The following is a 23,746-nucleotide window of genomic DNA, read 5'->3' as shown; positions in this document are numbered from 1 at the left end:
GAGAAATTGAACCCTATTAAATGCAGGGGATTTTATGCAGCATGATTGAATGCAGTGGATTCCATGCAGCATGATTGAATGCAGTAGATTCCATGCAGTGAGGCCCAATGCATCCCGATTAAATGCAGTGGATCTTATGCAGCGAGGCCCAAAGCATCCCGATTGAATGCAGTGGATTCCATGCAACGTCACTGAATGCAGTGGATTCGATGCAGCATGGTTAAATGCATCCCGATTGAACGCAGTGTATTCCATGCAGCGTGGCTAAATGAATCCCGATTGAATGCAGTGGATTCGATGCAGCGTGGCCCAATGGATCTCGAGAGAATGCAGTGGATTCCATGCAGTGTGGTGCAATGGATTTTGATTGAACGCAGTGGATTCCATGCATCGTTGCACAATGGATCCCAATTGAATGCAGTGAATTCCATGCAGCGTGATTGAATGCAGTACATTCCATGCAGCATGGTAAAATGCATCCCGATTAAATGCAGTGGATTCCATCCAGCTTGATTGAATGCAGTTGATTCCATGGAGCGTGGCCCAATGCATCCCGATTAAATGCAGTGGATTCCATGCAGCGTCACTGAATGCAGTGGATTCGATGCAGCATGGTTAAATGCATCCCGATTGAACGAAGACTATTCCATGCAGCGTGGCTAAATGGATCCCGATTGAATGCAGTGGATTCGATGCAGCGTGGCCCAATGGATCTCGAGAGATTGCAGTGGATTCCATGCAGTGTGGTGCAATGGATTTTGATTGAACGCAGTGGATTCCATGCATTTTGGCGCAATGGATCCCAATTGAATTAAGTGAATTCCATGCAGCGTGATTGAATGCAGTATATTCCATGCAGCATGGTAAAATGCATCCCGATTAAATGCAGTGGATTCCATGCAGCATGATTGAATGCAGTTGATTCCATGGAGCGTGGCCCAATGCATCCCGATTAAATGCAGTGGATTTTATGCAGCATGGCCCAAAGCATCCCGATTGAAGGTAGTGCATTCCATGCAGCATCACTGAATGCAGTGGATTCCATGCAGCATGGTAAAATGCATCCCGATTGAACGCAGTGCATTACATGCAGCATGGCTAAATGGATCCCGAGTGAATGCAGTGGATTCCATGCAGTGTCATTGAATGCAGTGGATTCCATGCAGCATGGTAAAATGCATCCCGATTGATGCAGTGTATTCCATGCAGCGGGGTTAAATGGATCCCGATTGAATGCAGTGGATTCCATGCAGCGTGGCCCAATGGATCTCGATTGAATGCAGTGGATTCCATGCAGCGTGTTTGAATGCAGTGTATTCCATGCAGCGTGAAGAAATGGAACCCTATTGAATGCAGTTGATTCCATGCAGCATGATTGAATGCAGTGGATTCCAGGCAGCGAGGCCCAATGAATCCCGATTGAATGCAGTGGATATTATCCAGCATGGACCAAAGCATCCCGATTGAATGCAGTGGATTCCATGCAGCGTGTTTGAATGCAGTGGATTCCATGCAGCATGGCCCAATGGTTCCCGATTGAATGCAGTGGTTGCAATGAAGCATGATTGAATGCAGTGGATTCCATGAAGCGTGGCCCTATGGTACCCGATTGAATGCACTGGTTGCAATGAAGCATGATTGAATGCAGTGGATTCCATGCAGCATGGAGAAATTGAACCCTATTAAATGCAGGGGATTTTATGCAGCATGATTGAATGCAGTGGATTCCATGCAGCATGATTGAATGCAGTAGATTCCATGCAGTGAGGCCCAATGCATCCCGATTAAATGAGGTGGATTTTATGCAGCGACGCCCAAAGTATCCCGATTGAATGCAGTGGTTCCATGCGGCATCACTGAATGCAGTGGATTCGATGCAGCATGGTAAAATGCATCCCCATTGAACCCAGTGTATTCCATGCAGCGTGGCTTAATGGATCCCGATTGAATGCAGTGGATTCCATGCAGTGTGGTGCAATGGATTTTGATCGAACGCAGTGGATTCCATGCATTTTGGCGCAATGGATCCCAATTGAATGCAGTGAATTCCATGCAGCGTCATTGAATGCAGTACATTCCATGCAGCATGGTAAAATGCATCCCGGTTAAATGCAGTGGATTCCATGCAGCATGATTGAATGCAGTTGATTCCATGGAGCGTGGCCCAATGCATCCCGATTAAATGCAGTGGATTTTATGCAGCATGGCCCAAAGCATCCCGATTGAAGGTAGTGCATTCCATGCAGCATCACTGAATGCAGTGGATTCCATGCAGCATGGTAAAATGCATCCCGATTGAACGCAGTGTATTCCATGAAGCATGGCTAAATGGATACCGATTGAACGCAGTGGATTCCATGCAGCGTGGCCCAATGGATCTCGATTGAACGCAGTGTATTCCATGCAGTGAGGCCCAATGAATCCCAATTGAATGCAGTGGATTCCATGCAGCATGGCGCAATGGATGTCGATTGAATGCAGTGGTTTCCCTACAATGTGGCACAATGGATCCCGATTGACTGCAGTGGATTCCATGCAGCGTCACTGAATGCAGTGGATTCCATGCAGCATGGTAAAATCCATCCCGATTGATGCAGTGGATTCCATGCATTATGATTGAATGCAGTGAAGACCACGGAGCATGGTAAAATGCACCCCGATTGAACGCAGTGCATTCCATGCAGCGGGGATAAATGAATCCCGGTTGAATGCAGTGGATTCCATGCAGCGTGGCCAAATGGATCTCGATTGAATGCAGTGGATTGCATGCAGCGTGTTTGAATGCAGTGTATGCCATGCAGCGTGAAGAAATGGAACCCTATTGAATGCAGTGGATTTTATGCAGCATGATTGAATGCAGTGGATTCCATGCAGCATGATTGAATGCAGTGGATTCCAGGCAGCGAGGCCCAATGAATCCCGATTGAATGCAGTGGATATTATCCAGCATGGCCCAAAGCATCCCGATTGAATGCAGTGGATTCCATGCAGCGTGTTTGAATGCAGTGGATTCCATGCAGCATGGCCCTATGGTTTCCGATTGAATGCAGGGGTTGCAATGAAGCATGATTGAATGCAGTGGATTCCATGAAGCGTGGCCCTATGGTACCCGATTGAATGCACTGGTTGCAATGAAGCATGATTGAATGCAGTGGATTCCATGCAGCATGGAGAAATTGAACCCTATTAAATGCAGGGGATTTTATGCAGCATGATTGAATGCAGTGGATTCCATGCAGCATGATTGAATGCAGTAGATTCCATGCAGTGAGCCCCAATGCATCCCGATTAAATGCAGTGGATTATATGCAGTGAGGCCCAAAGCATCCCGATTGAATGCAGTGGATTCAATGCAGCGTCACTGAATGCAGTGGATTCGATGCAGCATGGTAAAATGCATCCCGATTGAACCCAGTGTATTCCATGCAGCGTGGCTTAATGGATCCCGATTGAATGCAGTGGATTCCATGCAGTGTGGTGCAATGGATTTTGATTGAACGCAGTGGATTCCCTGCATCGTTGCACAATGGATCCCAATGGAATGCAGTGAATTCCATGCAGCGTGATTGAATGCAGTACATTCCATGCAGCATGGTAAAATGCATCCCGGTTGAATGCAGTGGATTCCATGCAGCATGATTGAATGCAGTTGATTCCATGGAGCGTGGCCCAATGCATCCCGATTAAATGCAGTGGATTTTATGCAGCATGGCCCAAAGCATCCCGATTGAAGGTAGTGCATTCCATGCAGCATCACTGAATGCAGTGGATTCCATGCATCATGGTAAAATGCATCCCGATTGATGCAGTGGATTCCATGCATTATGATTGAATGCAGTGAAAACCACGGAGCATGGTAAAATGCATCCCGATTGAACGCAGTGCATTCCATGCAGCGGGGTTAAATGGATCCCGATTGAATGCAGTGGATTCCATGCAGCGTGGCCCAATGGATCTCGATTGAATGCAGTGGAATCCATGCAGCGTGTTTGAATGCAGTGTATGCCATGCAGCGTGAAGAAATGGAACCCTATTGAATGCAGTGGATTTTATGCAGCATGATTGAATGCAGTGGATTCCATGCAGCATGATTGAATGCAGTGGATTCCAGGCAGCGAGGCCCAATGAATCCCGATTGAATGCAGTGGATATTATCCAGCATGGCCCAAAGCATCCCGATTGAATGCAGTGGATTCCATGCAGCGTGTTTGAATGCAGTGGATTCCATGCAGCATGGCCCTATGGTTCCCGATTGAATGCAGTGGTTGCAATGAAGCATGATTGAATGCAGTGGATTCCATGAAGCGTGGCCCTATGGTACCCGATTGAATGCACTGGTTGCAATGAAGCATGATTGAATGCAGTGGATTCCATGCAGCATGGAGAAATTGAACCCTATTAAATGCAGGGGATTTTATGCAGCATGATTGAATGCAGTGGATTCCATGCAGCATGATTGAATGCAGTAGATTCCATGCAGTGAGGCCCAATGCATCCCGATTAAATGCAGTGGATCTTATGCAGCGAGGCCCAAAGCATCCCGATTGAATGCAGTGGATTCCATGCAACGTCACTGAATGCAGTGGATTCGATGCAGCATGGTTAAATGCATCCCGATTGAACGCAGTGTATTCCATGCAGCGTGGCTAAATGAATCCCGATTGAATGCAGTGGATTCGATGCAGCGTGGCCCAATGGATCTCGAGAGAATGCAGTGGATTCCATGCAGTGTGGTGCAATGGATTTTGATTGAACGCAGTGGATTCCATGCATCGTTGCACAATGGATCCCAATTGAATGCAGTGAATTCCATGCAGCGTGATTGAATGCAGTACATTCCATGCAGCATGGTAAAATGCATCCCGATTAAATGCAGTGGATTCCATCCAGCTTGATTGAATGCAGTTGATTCCATGGAGCGTGGCCCAATGCATCCCGATTAAATGCAGTGGATTCCATGCAGCGTCACTGAATGCAGTGGATTCGATGCAGCATGGTTAAATGCATCCCGATTGAACGAAGACTATTCCATGCAGCGTGGCTAAATGGATCCCGATTGAATGCAGTGGATTCGATGCAGCGTGGCCCAATGGATCTCGAGAGATTGCAGTGGATTCCATGCAGTGTGGTGCAATGGATTTTGATTGAACGCAGTGGATTCCATGCATCGTGGTGCAATGGATCCCAATTGAATGAAGTGAATTCCATGCAGCGTGATTGAATGCAGTATATTCCATGCAGCATGGTAAAATGCATCCCGATTAAATGCAGTGGATTCCATCCAGCTTGATTGAATGCAGTTGATTCCATGGAGCGTGGCCCAATGCATCCCGATTAAATGCAGTGGATTTTATGCAGCATGGCCCAAAGCATCCCGATTGAAGGTAGTGCATTCCATGCAGCATCACTGAATGCAGTGGATTCCATGCAGCATGGTAAAATGCATCCCGATTGAACGCAGTGCATTACATGCAGCATGGCTAAATGGATCCCGAGTGAATGCAGTGGATTCCATGCAGTGTCATTGAATGCAGTGGATTCCATGCAGCATGGTAAAATGCATCCCGATTGATGCAGTGTATTCCATGCAGCGGGGTTAAATGGATCCCGATTGAATGCAGTGGATTCCATGCAGCGTGGCCCAATGGATCTCGATTGAATGCAGTGGATTCCATGCAGCGTGTTTGAATGCAGTGTATTCCATGCAGCGTGAAGAAATGGAACCCTATTGAATGCAGTGGATTCCATGCAGCATGATTGAATGCAGTGGATTCCAGGCAGCGAGGCCCAATGAATCCCGATTGAATGCAGTGGATATTATCCAGCATGGACCAAAGCATCCCGATTGAATGCAGTGGATTCCATGCAGCGTGTTTGAATGCAGTGGATTCCATGCAGCATGGCCCAATGGTTCCCGATTGAATGCAGTGGTTGCAATGAAGCATGATTGAATGCAGTGGATTCCATGAAGCGTGGCCCTATGGTACCCGATTGAATGCACTGGTTGCAATGAAGCATGATTGAATGCAGTGGATTCCATGCAGCATGGAGAAATTGAACCCTATTAAATGCAGGGGATTTTATGCAGCATGATTGAATGCAGTGGATTCCATGCAGCATGATTGAATGCAGTAGATTCCATGCAGTGAGGCCCAATGCATCCCGATTAAATGAGGTGGATTTTATGCAGCATGGCCCAAAGTATCCCGATTGAATGCAGTGGTTCCATGCGGCATCACTGAATGCAGTGGATTCGATGCAGCATGTTAAAATGCATCCCCATTGAACCCAGTGTATTCCATGCAGCGTGGCTTAATGGATCCCGATTGAATGCAGTGGATTCCATGCAGTGTGGTGCAATGGATTTTGATCGAACGCAGTGGATTCCATGCATTTTGGCGCAATGGATCCCAATTGAATGCAGTGAATTCCATGCAGCGTGATTGAATGCAGTACATTCCATGCAGCATGGTAAAATGCATCCCGGTTAAATGCAGTGGATTCCATGCAGCATGATTGAATGCAGTTGATTCCATGGAGCGTGGCCCAATGCATCCCGATTAAATGCAGTGGATTTTATGCAGCATGGCCCAAAGCATCCCGATTGAAGGTAGTGCATTCCATGCAGCATCACTGAATGCAGTGGATTCCATGCAGCATGGTAAAATGCATCCCGATTGAACGCAGTGTATTCCATGAAGCATGGCTAAATGGATCGCGATTGAACGCAGTGGATTCCATGCAGCGTGGCCCAATGGATCTCGATTGAACGCAGTGTATTCCATGCAGTGAGGCCCAATGAATCCCAATTGAATGCAGTGGATTCCATGCAGCATGGCGCAATGGATGTCGATTGAATGCAGTGGTTTCCCTGCAATGTGGCACAATGGATCCCGATTGACTGCAGTGGATTCCATGCAGCGTCACTGAATGCAGTGGATTCCATGCAGCATGGTAAAATCCATCCCGATTGATGCAGTGGATTCCATGCATTATGATTGAATGCAGTGAAGACCACGGAGCATGTTAAAATGCATCCCGATTGAACGCAGTGCATTCCATGCAGCGGGGATAAATGAATCCCGGTTGAATGCAGTGGATTCCATGCAGCGTGGCCCAATGGATCTCGATTGAATGCAGTGGATTGCATGCAGCGTGTTTGAATGCAGTGTATGCCATGCAGCGTGAAGAAATGGAACCCTATTGAATGCAGTGGATTTTATGCAGCATGATTGAATGCAGTGGATTCCATGCAGCATGATTGAATGCAGTGGATTCCAGGCAGCGAGGCCCAATGAATCCCGATTGAATGCAGTGGATATTATCCAGCATGGCCCAAAGCATCCCGATTGAATGCAGTGGATTCCATGCAGCGTGTTTGAATGCAGTGGATTCCATGCAGCATGGCCCTATGGTTCCCGATTGAATGCAGGGGTTGCAATGAAGCATGATTGAATGCAGTGGATTCCATGAAGCGTGGCCCTATGGTACCCGATTGAATGCACTGGTTGCAATGAAGCATGATTGAATGCAGTGGATTCCATGCAGCATGGAGAAATTGAACCCTATTAAATGCAGGGGATTTTATGCAGCATGATTGAATGCAGTGGATTCCATGCAGCATGATTGAAGGCAGTAGATTCCATGCAGTGAGCCCCAATGCATCCCGATTAAATGCAGTGGATTATATGCAGTGAGGCCCAAAGCATCCCGATTGAATGCAGTGGATTCAATGCAGCGTCACTGAATGCAGTGGATTCGATGCAGCATGGTAAAATGCATCCCGATTGAACCCAGTGTATTCCATGCAGCGTGGCTTAATGGATCCCGATTGAATGCAGTGGATTCCATGCAGTGTGGTGCAATGGATTTTGATTGAACGCAGTGGATTCCCTGCATCGTTGCACAATGGATCCCAATGGAATGCAGTGAATTCCATGCAGCGTGATTGAATGCAGTACATTCCATGCAGCATGGTAAAATGCATCCCGGTTGAATGCAGTGGATTCCATGCAGCATGATTGAATGCAGTTGATTCCATGGAGCGTGGCCCAATGCATCCCGATTAAATGCAGTGGATTTTATGCAGCATGGCCCAAAGCATCCCGATTGAAGGTAGTGCATTCCATGCAGCATCACTGAATGCAGTGGATTCCATGCATCATGGTAAAATGCATCCCGATTAATGCAGTGGATTCCATGCATTATGATTGAATGCAGTGAAAACCACGGAGCATGGTAAAATGCATCCCGATTGAACGCAGTGCATTCCATGCAGCGGGGTTAAATGGATCCCGATTGAATGCAGTGGATTCCATGCAGCGTGGCCCAATGGATCTCGATTGAATGCAGTGGAATCCATGCAGCGTTTTTGAATGCAGTGTATGCCATGCAGCATGAAGTAATGGAACCCTATTGAATGCAGTGGATTTTATGCAGCATGATTGAATGCAGTGGATTCCATGCAGCATGATTGAATGCAGTGGATTCCAGGCAGCGAGGCCCAATGAATCCCGATTGAATGCAGTGGATATTATCCAGCATGGCCCAAAGCATCCCGATTGAATGCAGTGGATTCCATGCAGCGTGTTTGAATGCAGTGGATTCCATGCAGCATGGCCCTATGGTTCCCGATTGAATGCAGTGGTTGCAATGAAGCATGATTGAATGCAGTGGATTCCATGCAGCATGGAGAAATTGAACCCTATTAAATGCAGGGGATTTTATGCAGCATGATTGAATGCAGTGGATTCCATGCAGCATGATTGAATGCAGTAGATTCCATGCAGTGAGGCCCAATGCATCCCGATTAAATGCAGTGGATTTTATGCAGCGAGGCCCAAAGCATCCCGATTGAATGCAGTGGATTCCATGCAACGTCACTGAATGCAGTGGATTCGATGCAGCATGGTTAAATGCATCCCGATTGAACGCAGTGTATTCCATGCAGCGTGGCTAAATGGATCCCGATTGAATGCAGTGGATTCGATGCAGCGTGGCCCAATGGATCTCGAGAGAATGCAGTGGATTCCATGCAGTGTGGTGCAATGGATTTTGATTGAACGCAGTGGATTCCATGCATCGTTGCACAATGGATCCCAATTGAATGCAGTGAATTCCATGCAGCGTGATTGAATGCAGTACATTCCATGCAGCATGGTAAAATGCATCCCGATTAAATGCAGTGGATTCCATCCAGCTTGATTGAATGCAGTTGATTCCATGGAGCGTGGCCCAATGCATCCCGATTAAATGCAGTGGATTCCATGCAGCGTCACTGAATGCAGTGGATTCGATGCAGCATGGTTAAATGCATCCCGATTGAACGAAGACTATTCCATGCAGCGTGGCTAAATGGATCCCGATTGAATGCAGTGGATTCGATGCAGCGTGGCCCAATGGATCTCGAGAGATTGCAGTGGATTCCATGCAGTGTGGTGCAATGGATTTTGATTGAACGCAGTGGATTCCATGCATCGTGGTGCAATGGATCCCAATTGAATGAAGTGAATTCCATGCAGCGTGATTGAATGCAGTATATTCCATGCAGCATGGTAAAATGCATCCCGATTAAATGCAGTGGATTCCATCCAGCTTGATTGAATGCAGTTGATTCCATGGAGCGTGGCCCAATGCATCCCGATTAAATGCAGTGGATTTTATGCAGCATGGCCCAAAGCATCCCGATTGAAGGTAGTGCATTCCATGCAGCATCACTGAATGCAGTGGATTCCATGCAGCATGGTAAAATGCATCCCGATTGAACGCAGTGCATTACATGCAGCATGGCTAAATGGATCCCGAGTGAATGCAGTGGATTCCATGCAGTGTCATTGAATGCAGTGGATTCCATGCAGCATGGTAAAATGCATCCCGATTGATGCAGTGTATTCCATGCAGCGGGGTTAAATGGATCCCGATTGAATGCAGTGGATTCCATGCAGCGTGGCCCAATGGATCTCGATTGAATGCAGTGGATTCCATGCAGCGTGTTTGAATGCAGTGTATTCCATGCAGCGTGAAGAAATGGAACCCTATTGAATGCAGTGGATTCCATGCAGCATGATTGAATGCAGTGGATTCCAGGCAGCGAGGCCCAATGAATCCCGATTGAATGCAGTGGATATTATCCAGCATGGACCAAAGCATCCCGATTGAATGCAGTGGATTCCATGCAGCGTGTTTGAATGCAGTGGATTCCATGCAGCATGGCCCAATGGTTCCCGATTGAATGCAGTGGTTGCAATGAAGCATGATTGAATGCAGTGGATTCCATGAAGCGTGGCCCTATGGTACCCGATTGAATGCACTGGTTGCAATGAAGCATGATTGAATGCAGTGGATTCCATGCAGCATGGAGAAATTGAACCCTATTAAATGCAGGGGATTTTATGCAGCATGATTGAATGCAGTGGATTCCATGCAGCATGATTGAATGCAGTAGATTCCATGCAGTGAGGCCCAATGCATCCCGATTAAATGAGGTGGATTTTATGCAGCGACGCCCAAAGTATCCCGATTGAATGCAGTGGTTCCATGCGGCATCACTGAATGCAGTGGATTCGATGCAGCATGGTAAAATGCATCCCCATTGAACCCAGTGTATTCCATGCAGCGTGGCTTAATGGATCCCGATTGAATGCAGTGGATTCCATGCAGTGTGGTGCAATGGATTTTGATCGAACGCAGTGGATTCCATGCATTTTGGCGCAATGGATCCCAATTGAATGCAGTGAATTCCATGCAGCGTGATTGAATGCAGTACATTCCATGCAGCATGGTAAAATGCATCCCGGTTAAATGCAGTGGATTCCATGCAGCATGATTGAATGCAGGTGATTCCATGGAGCGTGGCCCAATGCATCCCGATTAAATGCAGTGGATTTTATGCAGCATGGCCCAAAGCATCCCGATTGAAGGTAGTGCATTCCATGCAGCATCACTGAATGCAGTGGATTCCATGCAGCATGGTAAAATGCATCCCGATTGAACGCATTGTATTCCATGAAGCATGGCTAAATGGATCGCGATTGAACGCAGTGGATTCCATGCAGCGTGGCCCAATGGATCTCGATTGAACGCAGTGTATTCCATGCAGTGAGGCCCAATGAATCCCAATTGAATGCAGTGGATTCCATGCAGCATGGCGCAATGGATGTCGATTGAATGCAGTGGTTTCCCTGCAATGTGGCACAATGGATCCCGATTGACTGCAGTGGATTCCATGCAGCGTCACTGAATGCAGTGGATTCCATGCAGCATGGTAAAATCCATCCCGATTGATGCGGTGGATTCCATGTATTATGATTGAATGCAGTGAAGACCACGGAGCATGGTAAAATGCACCCCGATTGAACGCAGTGCATTCCATGCAGCGGGGATAAATGAATCCCGGTTGAATGCAGTGGATTCCATGCAGCGTGGCCCAATGGATCTCGATTGAATGCAGTGGATTGCATGCAGCGTGTTTGAATGCAGTGTATGCCATGCAGCGTGAAGAAATGGAACCCTATTGAATGCAGTGGATTTTATGCAGCATGATTGAATGCAGTGGATTCCATGCAGCATGATTGAATGCAGTGGATTCCAGGCAGCGAGGCCCAATGAATCCCGATTGAATGCAGTGGATATTATCCAGCATGGCCCAAAGCATCCCGATTGAATGCAGTGGATTCCATGCAGCGTGTTTGAATGCAGTGGATTCCATGCAGCATGGCCCTATGGTTCCCGATTGAATGCAGGGGTTGCAATGAAGCATGATTGAATGCAGTGGATTCCATGAAGCGTGGCCCTATGGTACCCGATTGAATGCACTGGTTGCAATGAAGCATGATTGAATGCAGTGGATTCCATGCAGCATGGAGAAATTGAACCCTATTAAATGCAGGGGATTTTATGCAGCATGATTGAATGCAGTGGATTCCATGCAGCATGATTGAATGCAGTAGATTCCATGCAGTGAGCCCCAATGCATCCCGATTAAATGCAGTGGATTATATGCAGTGAGGCCCAAAGCATCCCGATTGAATGCAGTGGATTCAATGCAGCGTCACTGAATGCAGTGAATTCCATGCACCATGGTAAAATGCATCCCGATTGATGCAGTGGATTCCATGCAGTGTCATGGAATGCAGTGGATTCCATGCAGCATGATAAAATGCATCCCGATTGATGCAGTGGATTCCATGCAGCGGGGTTAAATGGATCCCGATTGAATGCAGTGGATTCCATGCAGCGTGGCCCAATGGATCTCGATTGAATGCAGTGGATTCCATGTAGTGTGGTGCAGTGGATTCTGATTGATTGCAGTGAATTCCATGCATCGTGGCACAATGGATCCCAATTGAATGCAGTGGATTCCATGCAGCATGGCCCAATGGTTCCCGATTGAATGCAGTGGTTGCAATGAAGCATGATTGAATGCAGTGGATTCCATGAAGCGTGGCCCTATGGTACCCGATTGAATGCACTGGTTGCAATGAAGCATGATTGAATGCAGTGGATTCCATGCAGCATGGAGAAATTGAACCCTATTAAATGCAGGGGATTTTATGCAGCATGATTGAATGCAGTGGATTCCATGCAGCATGATTGAATGCAGTAGATTCCATGCAGTGAGGCCCAATGCATCCCGATTAAATGAGGTGGATTTTATGCAGCGACGCCCAAAGTATCCCGATTGAATGCAGTGGTTCAATGCGGCATCACTGAATGCAGTGGATTCGATGCAGCATGGTAAAATGCATCCCGATTGATCCCAGTGTATTCCATGCAGTGTGGCTTAATGGATCCCGATTGAATGCAGTGGATTCCATGCAGTGTGGTGCAATGGATTTTGATTGAACGCAGTGGATTCCATGCAGTTTGGCGCAATGGATCCCAATTGAATGCAGTGAATTCCATGCAGCGTGATTGAAAGCAGTATATTCCATGCAGCGTGGTAAAATGCATCCCGATTAAATGCAGTGGATTCCATCCAGCTTGATTGAATGCAGTTGATTCCATGGAGCGTGGCCCAATGCATCCCGATTAAATGCAGTGGATTTTATGCAGCATGGCCCAAAGCATCCCGATTGAAGGTAGTGCATTCCATGCAGCATCACTGAATGCAGTGGATTCCATGCAGCATGGTAAAATGCATCCCGATTGAACGCAGTGTATTCCATGAAGCATGGCTAAATGGATCCCGATTGAACGCAGTGGATTCCATGCAGCGTGGCCCAATGGATCTCGATTGAACGCAGTGTATTCCATGCAGTGAGGCCCAATGAATCCCAATTGAATGCAGTGGATTCCATGCAGCATGGCGCAATGGATGTCGATTGAATGCAGTGGTTTCCCTGCAATGTGGCACAATGGATCCCGATTGACTGCAGTGGATTCCATGCAGCGTCACTGAATGCAGTGCATTCCATGCAGCATGGTAAAATCCATCCCGATTGATGCAGTGGATTCCATGCATTATGATTGAATGCAGTGAAGACCACGGAGCATGGTAAAATGCACCCCGATTGAACGCAGTGCATTCCATGCAGCGGGGATAAATGAATCCCGGTTGAACGCAGTGGATTCCATGCAGCGTGGCCCAATGCATCCCGATTAAATGCAGTGGATTTTATGCAGCATGGCCCAAAGCATCCCGATTGAAGGTAGTGAATTCCATGCAGCATCACTGAATGCAGTGGATTCCATGCAGCATGGTAAAATGCATCCCGATTGATGCAGTAGATTCCATGCAGCGAGGTTAAATGGATCCCGATTGAATGCAGTGGATTCCATGCAGCGTGGCCCAATGGATCTCGATTGAATGCAGTGGATTCCATGCAGTGTGGTGCAGTGTATTCTGATTGATTGCAGTGAATTCCATGCATCGTGGCACAATGGATCCCAATTGAATGCAGTGGATTCCATGCAGCGTGGCCCAATGGATCTCGATTGAATGCAGTGGATTCCATGCAGCGTGTTTGAATGCAGTGTATGCCATGCAGCGTGAAGAAATGGAACCCTATTGAATGCAGTGGATTTTATGCAGCATGATTGAATGCAGTGGATTCCATGCAGCATGATTGAATGCAGTGGATTCCAGGCAGCGAGGCCCAATGAATCCCGATTGAATGCAGTGGATATTATCCAGCATGGCCCAAAGCATCCCGATTGAATGCAGTGGATTCCATGCAGCGTGTTTGAATGCAGTGGATTCCATGCAGCATGGCCCAATGGTTCCCGATTGAATGCAGGGGTTGCAATGAAGCATGATTGAATGCAGTGGATTCCATGAAGCGTGGCCCTATGGTACCCGATTGAATGCACTGGTTGCAATGAAGCATGATTGAATGCAGTGGATTCCATGCAGCATGGAGAAGTTGAACCCTATTAAATGCAGGGGATTTTATGCAGCATGATTGAATGCAGTGGATTCCATGCAGCATGATTAAAGGCAGTAGATTCCATGCAGTGAGGCCCAATGCATCCCGATTAAATGCAGTGGATTTAATGCAGCGAGGCCCAAAGCATCCCGATTGAATGCAGTGGATTCCATGCAGCGTCACTGAATGCAGTGGATTCGATGCAGCATGGTTAAATGCATCCCGATTGAACGCAGTGTATTCCATGCAGCGTGGCTAAATGGATCCCGATTGAATGCAGTGGATTCGATGCAGCGTGTCCCAATGGATCTCGAGAGAATGCAGTGGATTCCATTCAGTGTGGTGCAATGGAGTTTGATTGAACGCAGTGGATTCCATGCATCGTGGCGCAATGGATCCCAAATGAATGCAGTGAATTCCGTGCAGGGTGATTGAATGCAGTACATTCCATGCAGCATGGTAAAATGCATCCCGATTAAATGCAGTGGATTCCATCCAGCTTGATTGAATGCAGTTGATTCCATGGAGCATGGCCCAATGCATCCCGATTAAATGCAGTGGATTTTATGCAGCATGGCCCAAAGCATCCCGATTGAAGGTAGTGCATTCCATGCAGTGTCATTGAATGCAGTGGATTCCATGCAGCATGGTAAAATGCATCCCGATTGAACGCAGTGTATTCCATGAATCATGGCTAAATGGATCCCGATTGAATGCAGTGGATTCCATGCAGCGTGGCCCAATGGATCTTGATTGAACGCAGTGTATTCCATGCAGTGAGGCCCAATGAATCCCAATTGAATGCAGTGGATTCCATGCAGCATGGCGCAATGGATGTCGATTGAATGCAGTGGTTTCACTGCAATGTGGCAGAATGGATCCCAATTGAATGCAGTGGATTCCATGCAGCATGGTGCAATGGATGTCGATTGAATGCAGTGGATTCCATGCAGCGTGTTTGAATGCAGTGTATGCCATGCAGCGTGAAGAAATGGAACCCTATTGAATGCAGTGGATTTTATGCAGCATGATTGAATGCAGTGGATTCCATGCAGCATGATTGAATGCAGTGGATTCCAGGCAGCGAGGCCCAATGAATCCCGATTGAATGCAGTGGATATTATCCAGCATGGCCCAAAGCATCCCGATTGAATGCAGTGGATTCCATGCAGCGTGTTTGAATGGAGCGGATTCCATGCAGCATGGCCCAATGGTTCCCGATTGAATGCAGTGGTTGCAATGAAGCATGATTGAATGCAGTGGATTCCATGAAGCGTGGCCCTATGGTACCCGATTGAATGCACTGGTTGCAATGAAGCATGATTGAATGCAGTGGATTCCATGCAGCATGGAGAAATTGAACCCTATTAAATGCAGGGGATTTTATGCAGCATGATTGAATGCAGTGGATTCCATGCAGCATGATTGAATGCAGTAGATTCCATGCAGTGAGACCCAATGCATCCCGATTGAATGCAGTGGATTCAATGCAGCGTCACTGAATGCAGTGGATTCGATGCAGCATGGTAAAATGCATCCTGATTGAACCCAGTGTATTCCATGCAGCGTGGCTTAATGGATCCCGATTGAATGCAGTGGATTCCATGCAGCGTGGCCCAATGGATCTCGAGAGAATGCAGTGGATTCAATGCAGTGTGGTGCAATGGATTTTGATTGAACGCAGTGGACTCCATGCATCGTGGCCCAATGGATCTTGATTGAACGCATTTTATTCCATGCAGTGAGGCCCAATGAATCCCAATTGAATGCAGTGGATTCCATGCAGCATGGTGCAATGGATGTCTATAGAATGCAGTGGTTTCCCTGCAATGTGGCACAATGGATCACGATTGAGGCAGTGGATTCCATGCAGTGTCATTGAATGCAGTGGATTCCATGCAGCATGGTAAAATGCATCCCGATTGAACGCAGTGTATTCCATGCAGCGGGGTTAATGGATCCCGATTGAATGCAGTGGATTCCATGCAGCATGGCCCAATGGATCTCGATTGAATGCAGTGGATTCCATGCAGTGTGGTGCAGTGGATTCTGATTGAATGCAGTGAATTCCATGCATCGTGGCACAATGGATCCCAATTGAATGCAGTGGATTCCATGCAGCGTGGCCCAATGGATCTCGATTGAATGCAGTGGATTCCATGCAGCGTGGCCCAATGGATCTCGATTGAATGCAGTGGATTCCATGCAGCGTGTGTGAATGCAGTATATGCCATGCAGCGTGACGAAATGGAACCCTATTGAATGCAGTGGATTTTATGCAGCATGATTGAATGCAGTGGAGTCCATGCAGCATGATTGAATGCAGTGGATTCCAGGCAGTGAGGCCTAATGAATCCCGATTGAATGCAGTGGATATTATCCAGCATGGCCCAAAGCATCCCGATTGAATGCAGTGGATTCCATGCAGCGTGTTTGAATGCAGTGGATTCCATGCAGCATGGCCCAATGGTTCCCGATTGAATGCAGTGGTTGCAATGAAGCATGATTGAATGCAGTGGATTCCATGAAGCGTGGCCCTATGGTACCCGATTGAATGCACTGGTTGCAATGAAGCATGATTGAATGCAGTGGATTCCATGCAGCATGGAGAAATTGAACCCTATTAAATGCAGGGGATTTTATGCAGCATGATTGAATGCAGTGGATTCCATGCAGCATGATTGAAGGCAGTAGATTCCATGCAGTGAGGCCCAATGCATCCCGATTAAATGCAGTGGATTTTATGCAGCGAGGCCCAAAGCATCCCGATTGAATGCAGTGGATTCCATGCAGCGTCACTGAATGCAGTGGATTCGATGCAGCATGGTTAAATGCATCCCGATTGAACGCAGTGTATTCCATGCAGCGTGGCTAAATGGATCCCGATTGAATGCAGTGGATTCGATGCAGTGTGGTGCAATGGATCTCGAGAGAATGCAGTGGATTCCATGCAGTGTGGTGCAATGGATTTTGATTGAACGCAGTGGATTCCATGCATCGTGGCGCAATGGATCCCAAATGAATGCAGTGAATTCCGTGCAGCGTGATTGAATGCAGTACATTCCATGCAGCGTGGTAAAATGCATCCCGATTAAATGCAGTGGATTCCATCCAGCTTGGCTAAATGGATCCTGATTGAATGCAGTGGATTCCATGCAGCGTGGCCCAATGGATCTTGATTGAACGCAGTGTATTCCATGCAGTGAGGCCCAATGAATCCCAATTGAATGCAGCGGATTCCATGCAGCATGGCGCAATGGATGTCGATTGAATGGAGTGGTTTCACTGCAATGTGGCACAATGGATCCCAATTGAATGCAGTGGATTCCATGCAGCATGGTGCAATGGATGTCGATTGAATGCAGTGGCATCCCTGCAATGTGGCACAATGGATCCCGATTGACTGCAGTGGATTCCATGCAGCGTCACTGAATGCAGTGGATTACATGCAGCATGGTAAAATGCATCCCGAGTGATGCCGTGGATTCCATGCAGTGTCATTGAATGCAGTGGATTCCATGCAGCATGGTAAAATGCATCCCGATTGATGCAGTGGATTCCATGCAGTGTCATTGAATGCAGTGGATTCCATGCAGCATGGTAAAATGCATCCCGATTGAACGCAGTGTATTCCATACAGCGGGGTTAAATGGATCCCGATTGAATGCAGTGGATTCCATGCAGCGTGGCCCAATGGATCTCGATTGAATGCAGTGGATTCCATGCAGTGTGGTGCAGTGTATTCTGATTGATTGCAGTGAATTCCATGCATCGTAGCACAATGGATCCCAATTGAATGCAGTGGATTCCATGCAGCGTGTTTGAATGCAGTGTATGCCATGCAGCGTGAAGAAATGGAACCCTATTGAATGCAGTGGATTTTATGCAGCATGATTGAATGCAGTGGATTCCATGCAGCATGATTGAATGCAGTGGATTCCAGGCAGCGAGGCCCAATGAATCCCGATTGAATGCAGTGGATATTATCCAGCATGGCCCAAAGCATCCCGATTGAATGCAGTGGATTCCATGCAGCGTGTTTGAATGCAGTGGATTCCATGCAGCATGGCCCTATGGTTCCCGATTGAATGCAGGGGTTGCAATGAAGCATGATTGAATGCAGTGGATTCCATGAAGCGTGGCCCTATGGTACCCGATTGAATGCACTGGTTGCAAGGAAGCATGATTGAATGCAGTGGATTCCATGCAGCATGGAGAAGTTGAACCCTATTAAATGCAGGGGATTTTATGCAGCATGATTGAATGCAGTGGATTCCATGCAGCATGATTGAATGCAGTAGATTCCATGCAGTGAGGCCCAATGCATCCCGATTAAATGCAGTGGATTTTATGCAGTAAGGCCCAAAGTATCCCAATTGAATGCAGTGGTTCCATGCGGCATCACTGAATGCAGTGGATTCGATGCAGCATGGTTAAATGCATCCCGATTGAACGCAGTGCATTCCATGCAGCGGGGTTAAATGGATCCCGATTGAATGCAGTGGATTCCATGCAGCGTGGCCCAATGGATCCCAATTGAATGCAGTGGATTCCATGCAGCGTGTTTGAATGCAGTGTATGCCATGCAGCGTGAAGAAATGGAACCCTATTGAATGCAGTGGATTTTATGCAGCATGATTGAATGCAGTGGATTCCATGAAGCGTGGCCCTATGGTACCCGATTGAATGCAGTGGTTGCAATGAAGCATGATTGAATGCAGTGGATTCCATGCAGCATGGAGAAATTGAACCCTATTAAATGCAGGGGATTTTATGCAGCATGATTGAATGCAGTGGATTCCATGCAGCATGATTGAATGCAGTAGATTCCATGCAGTGAGGCCCAATGCATCCCGATTAAATGCAGTGGATTTTATGCAGTAAGGCCCAAAGTATCCCAATTGAATGCAGTGGTTCCATGCGGCATCACTGAATGCAGTGGATTCGATGCAGCATGGTAAAATGCATCCCGATTGAACGCATTGTATTCCATGCAGCGTGGCTTAATGGATCCCGATTGAATGCAGTGGATTCCATGCAGTGTGGTGCAATGGATTTTGATTGAACGCAGTGGATTCCATGCATTTTGGCGCATTGGATCCCAATTGAATGCAGTGAATTCCATGCAGCGTGATTGAATGCAGTACATTCAATGCAGCATGGTAAAATGCATCCCGGTTGAATGCAGTGGATTCCATCCAGCATGATTGAATGCAGTTGATTCCATGGAGCGTGGCCCAATGCATCCCGATTAAATGCAGTGGATTTTATGCAGCATGGCCCAAAGCATCCCGATTGAAGGTAGTGCATTCCATGCAGCATCACTGAATGCAGTGGATTCCATGCAGCATGGTAAAATGCATCCCTATTGATGCAGTGGTTTCCATGCATTATGATTGAATGCAGTGAAAACCACGGAGCATGGTAAAATGCATCCCGATTGAACGCAGTGCATTCCATGCAGCGGGGTTAAATGGATCCCGATTGAATGCAGTGGATTCCATGCAGCGTGGCCCAATGGATCCCAATTGAATGCAGTGGATTCCATGCAGCGTGTTTGAATGCAGTGTATGCCATGCAGCGTGAAGAAATGGAACCCTATTGAATGCAGTGGATTTTATGCAGCATGATTGAATGCAGTGGATTCCATGCAGCATGATTGAATGCAGTGGATTCCAGGCAGCGAGGCCCAATGAATCCCGATTGAATGCAGTGGATATTATCCAGCATGGCCCAAAGCATCCCGATTGAATGCAGTGGATTCCATGCAGCGTGTTTGAATGCAGTGGATTCCATGCAGCATGGCCCAATGGTTCCCGATTGAATGCAGTGGTTGCAATGAAGCATGATTGAATGCAGTGGATTCCATGAAGCGTGGCCCTATGGTACCCGATTGAATGCACTGGTTGCAATGAAGCATGATTGAATGCAGTGGATTCCATGCAGCATGGAGAAATTGAACCCTATTAAATGCAGGGGATTTTATGCAGCATGATTGAATGCAGTGGATTCCATGCAGCATGATTGAATGCAGTAGATTCCATGCAGTGAGGCCCAATGCATCCCGATTAAATGCAGTGGATTATATGCAGTGAGGCCCAAAGCATCCCGATTGAATGCAGTGGATTCCATGCAGCGTCACTGAATGCAGTGGATTCGATGCAGCATGGTTAAATGCATCCCGATTGAACGCAGTGTATTCCATGCAGCGTGGCTAAATGGATCCCGATTGAATGCAGTGGATTCGATGCAGCGTGGCCCAATGGATCTCGATTGAATGCAGTGGATTCCATGCAGTGTGGTGCAGTGGATTCTGATTGAATGCAGTGAATTCCATGCATCGTGGCACAATGGATCTCAATTGAATGCAGCGGATTCCATGCAGCGTGGCCCAATGGATCTCGATTGAATGCAGTGGATTCCATGCAGCGTGGCCCAATGGATCTCGATTGAATGCAGTGGATTCCATGCAGCGTGTGTGAATGCAGTATATGCCATGCAGCGTGACGAAATGGAACCCTATTGAATGCAGTGGATTTTATGCAGCATGATTGAATGCAGTGGATTCCATGCAGCATGATTGAATGCAGTGGATTCCAGGCAGCGAGGCCCAATGAATCCCGATTGAATGCAGTGGATATTATCCAGCATGGCCCAAAGCATCCCGATTGAATGCAGTGGATTCCATGCAGCGTGTTTGAATGCAGTGGATTCCATGCAGCATGGCCCAATGGTTCCCGATTGAATGCAGGGGTTGCAATGAAGCATGATTGAATGCAGTGGATTCCATGAAGCGTGGCCCTATGGTACCCGATTGAATGCACTGGTTGCAATGAAGCATGATTGAATGCAGTGGATTCCATGCAGCATGGAGAAGTTGAACCCTATTAAATGCAGGGGATTTTATGCAGCATGATTGAATGCAGTGGATTCCATGCAGCATGATTGAAGGCAGTAGATTCCATGCAGTGAGGCCCAATGCATCCCGATTAAATGCAGTGGATTTTATGCAGCGAGGCCCAAAGCATCCCGATTGAATGCAGTGGATTCCATGCAGCGTCACTGAATGCAGTGGATTCGATGCAGCATGGTTAAATGCATCCCGATTGAACGCAGTGTATTCCATGCAGCGTGGCTAAATGGATCCCGATTGAATGCAGTGGATTCCATGCAGCGTGGCCCAATGGATCTCGAGAGAATGCAGTGGATTCCATGCAGTGTGGTGCAATGGATTTTGATTGAACGCAGTGGATTCCATGCATTGTGGCGCAATGGATCCCAAATGAATGCAGTGAATTCCGTGCAGCGTGATTGAATGCAGTACATTCCATGCAGCGTGGTAAAATGCATCCCGATTAAATGCAGTGGATTCCATCCAGCTTGGCTAAATGGATCCTGATTGAATGTAGTGGATTCCATGCAGCGTGGCCCAATGGATCTTGATTGAACGCAGTGTATTCCATGCAGTGAGGCCCAATGAATCCCAATTGAATGCAGCGGATTCCATGCAGCATGGCGCAATGGATGTCGATTGAATGCAGTGGTTTCACTGCAATGTGGCACAATGGATCCCAATTGAATGCAGTGGATTCCATGCAGCATGGTGCAATGGATGTCGATTGAATGCAGTGGCATCCCTGCAATGTGGCACAATGGATCCCGATTGACTGCAGTGGATTCCATGCAGCGTCACTGAATGCAGTGGATTCCATGCAGCATGGTAAAATGCGTCCCGAGTGATGCAGTGGATTACATGCAGTGTCATTGAATGCAGTGGATTCCATGCAGCATGGTAAAATGCATCCCGATTGATGCAGTGGATTCCATGCAGTGTCATTGAATGCAGTGGATTCCATGCAGCATGGTAAAATGCATCCCGATTGAACGCAGTGTATTCCATACAGCGGGGTTAAATGGATCCCGATTGAATGCAGTGGATTCCATGCAGCGTGGCCCAATGGATCTCGATTGAATGCAGTGGATTCCATGCAGTGTGGTGCAGTGTATTCTGATTGATTGCAGTGAATTCCATGCATCGTAGCACAATGGATCCCAATTGAATGCAGTGGATTCCATGCAGCGTGTTTGAATGCAGTGTATGCCATGCAGCGTGAAGAAATGGAACCCTATTGAATGCAGTGGATTTTATGCAGCATGATTGAATGCAGTGGATTCCATGCAGCATGATTGAATGCAGTGGATTCCAGGCAGCGAGGCCCAATGAATCCCGATTGAATGCAGTGGATATTATCCAGCATGGCCCAAAGCATCCCGATTGAATGCAGTGGATTTCATGCAGCGTGTTTGAATGCAGTGGATTCCATGCAGCATGGCCCAATGGTTCCCGATTGAATGCAGTGGTTGCAATGAAGCATGATTGAATGCAGTGGATTCCATGCATTATGATTGAATGCAGTGAAGACCACGGAGCATGGTAAAATGCACCCCGATTGAACGCAGTGCATTCCATGCAGCGGGGATAAATGAATCCCGGTTGAATGCAGTGGATTCCATGCAGCGTGGCCCAATGGATCTCGATTGAATGCAGTGGATTCCATGCAGCGTGTTTGAATGCAGTGTATGCCATGCAGCGTGAAGAAATGGAACCCTATTGAATGCAGTGGATTTTATGCAGCATGATTGAATGCAGTGGATTCCATGCAGCATGATTGAATGCAGTGGATTCCAGGCAGCGAGGCCCAATGAATCCCGATTGAATGCAGTGGATATTATCCAGCATGGCCCAAAGCATCCCGATTGAATGCAGTGGATTCCATGCAGCGTGTTTGAATGCAGTGGATTCCATGCAGCATGGCCCTATGGTTCCCGATTGAATGCAGGGGTTGCAATGAAGCATGATTGAATGCAGTGGATTCCATGAAGCGTGGCCCTATGGTACCCGATTGAATGCACTGGTTGCAAGGAAGCATGATTGAATGCAGTGGATTCCATGCAGCATGGAGAAATTGAACCCTATTAAATGCAGGGGATTTTATGCAGCATGATTGAATGCAGTGGATTCCATGCAGCATGATTGAATGCAGTAGATTCCATGCAGTGAGGCCCAATGCATCCCGATTAAATGAGGTGGATTTTATGCAGCGACGCCCAAAGTATCCTGATTGAATGCAGTGGTTCAATGCGGCATCACTGAATGAAGTGGATTCGATGCAGCATGGTAAAATGCATCCCGATTGAACCCAGTGTATTCCATGCAGCGTGGCTTAATGGATACCGATTGAATGCAGTGGATTCCATGCAGTGTGGTGCAATGGATTTTGATTGAACGCAGTGGATTCCATGCATTTTGGCGCAATGGATCCCAATTGAATGCAGTGAATTCCATGCAGCGTGATTGAATGCAGTACATTCCATGCAGC

This window comes from Sus scrofa, chromosome 18 (assembly GCF_054392235.1).
Source record: "Sus scrofa isolate SSC_HxYL_T2T_F1_AM1 chromosome 18, Sscrofa_HxYL_maternal_Yorkshire_Landrace_v2.0, whole genome shotgun sequence".
Classification (NCBI taxonomy): Eukaryota; Metazoa; Chordata; class Mammalia; order Artiodactyla; family Suidae; genus Sus; species Sus scrofa.
This window is presented reverse-complemented; position numbering follows the sequence as displayed.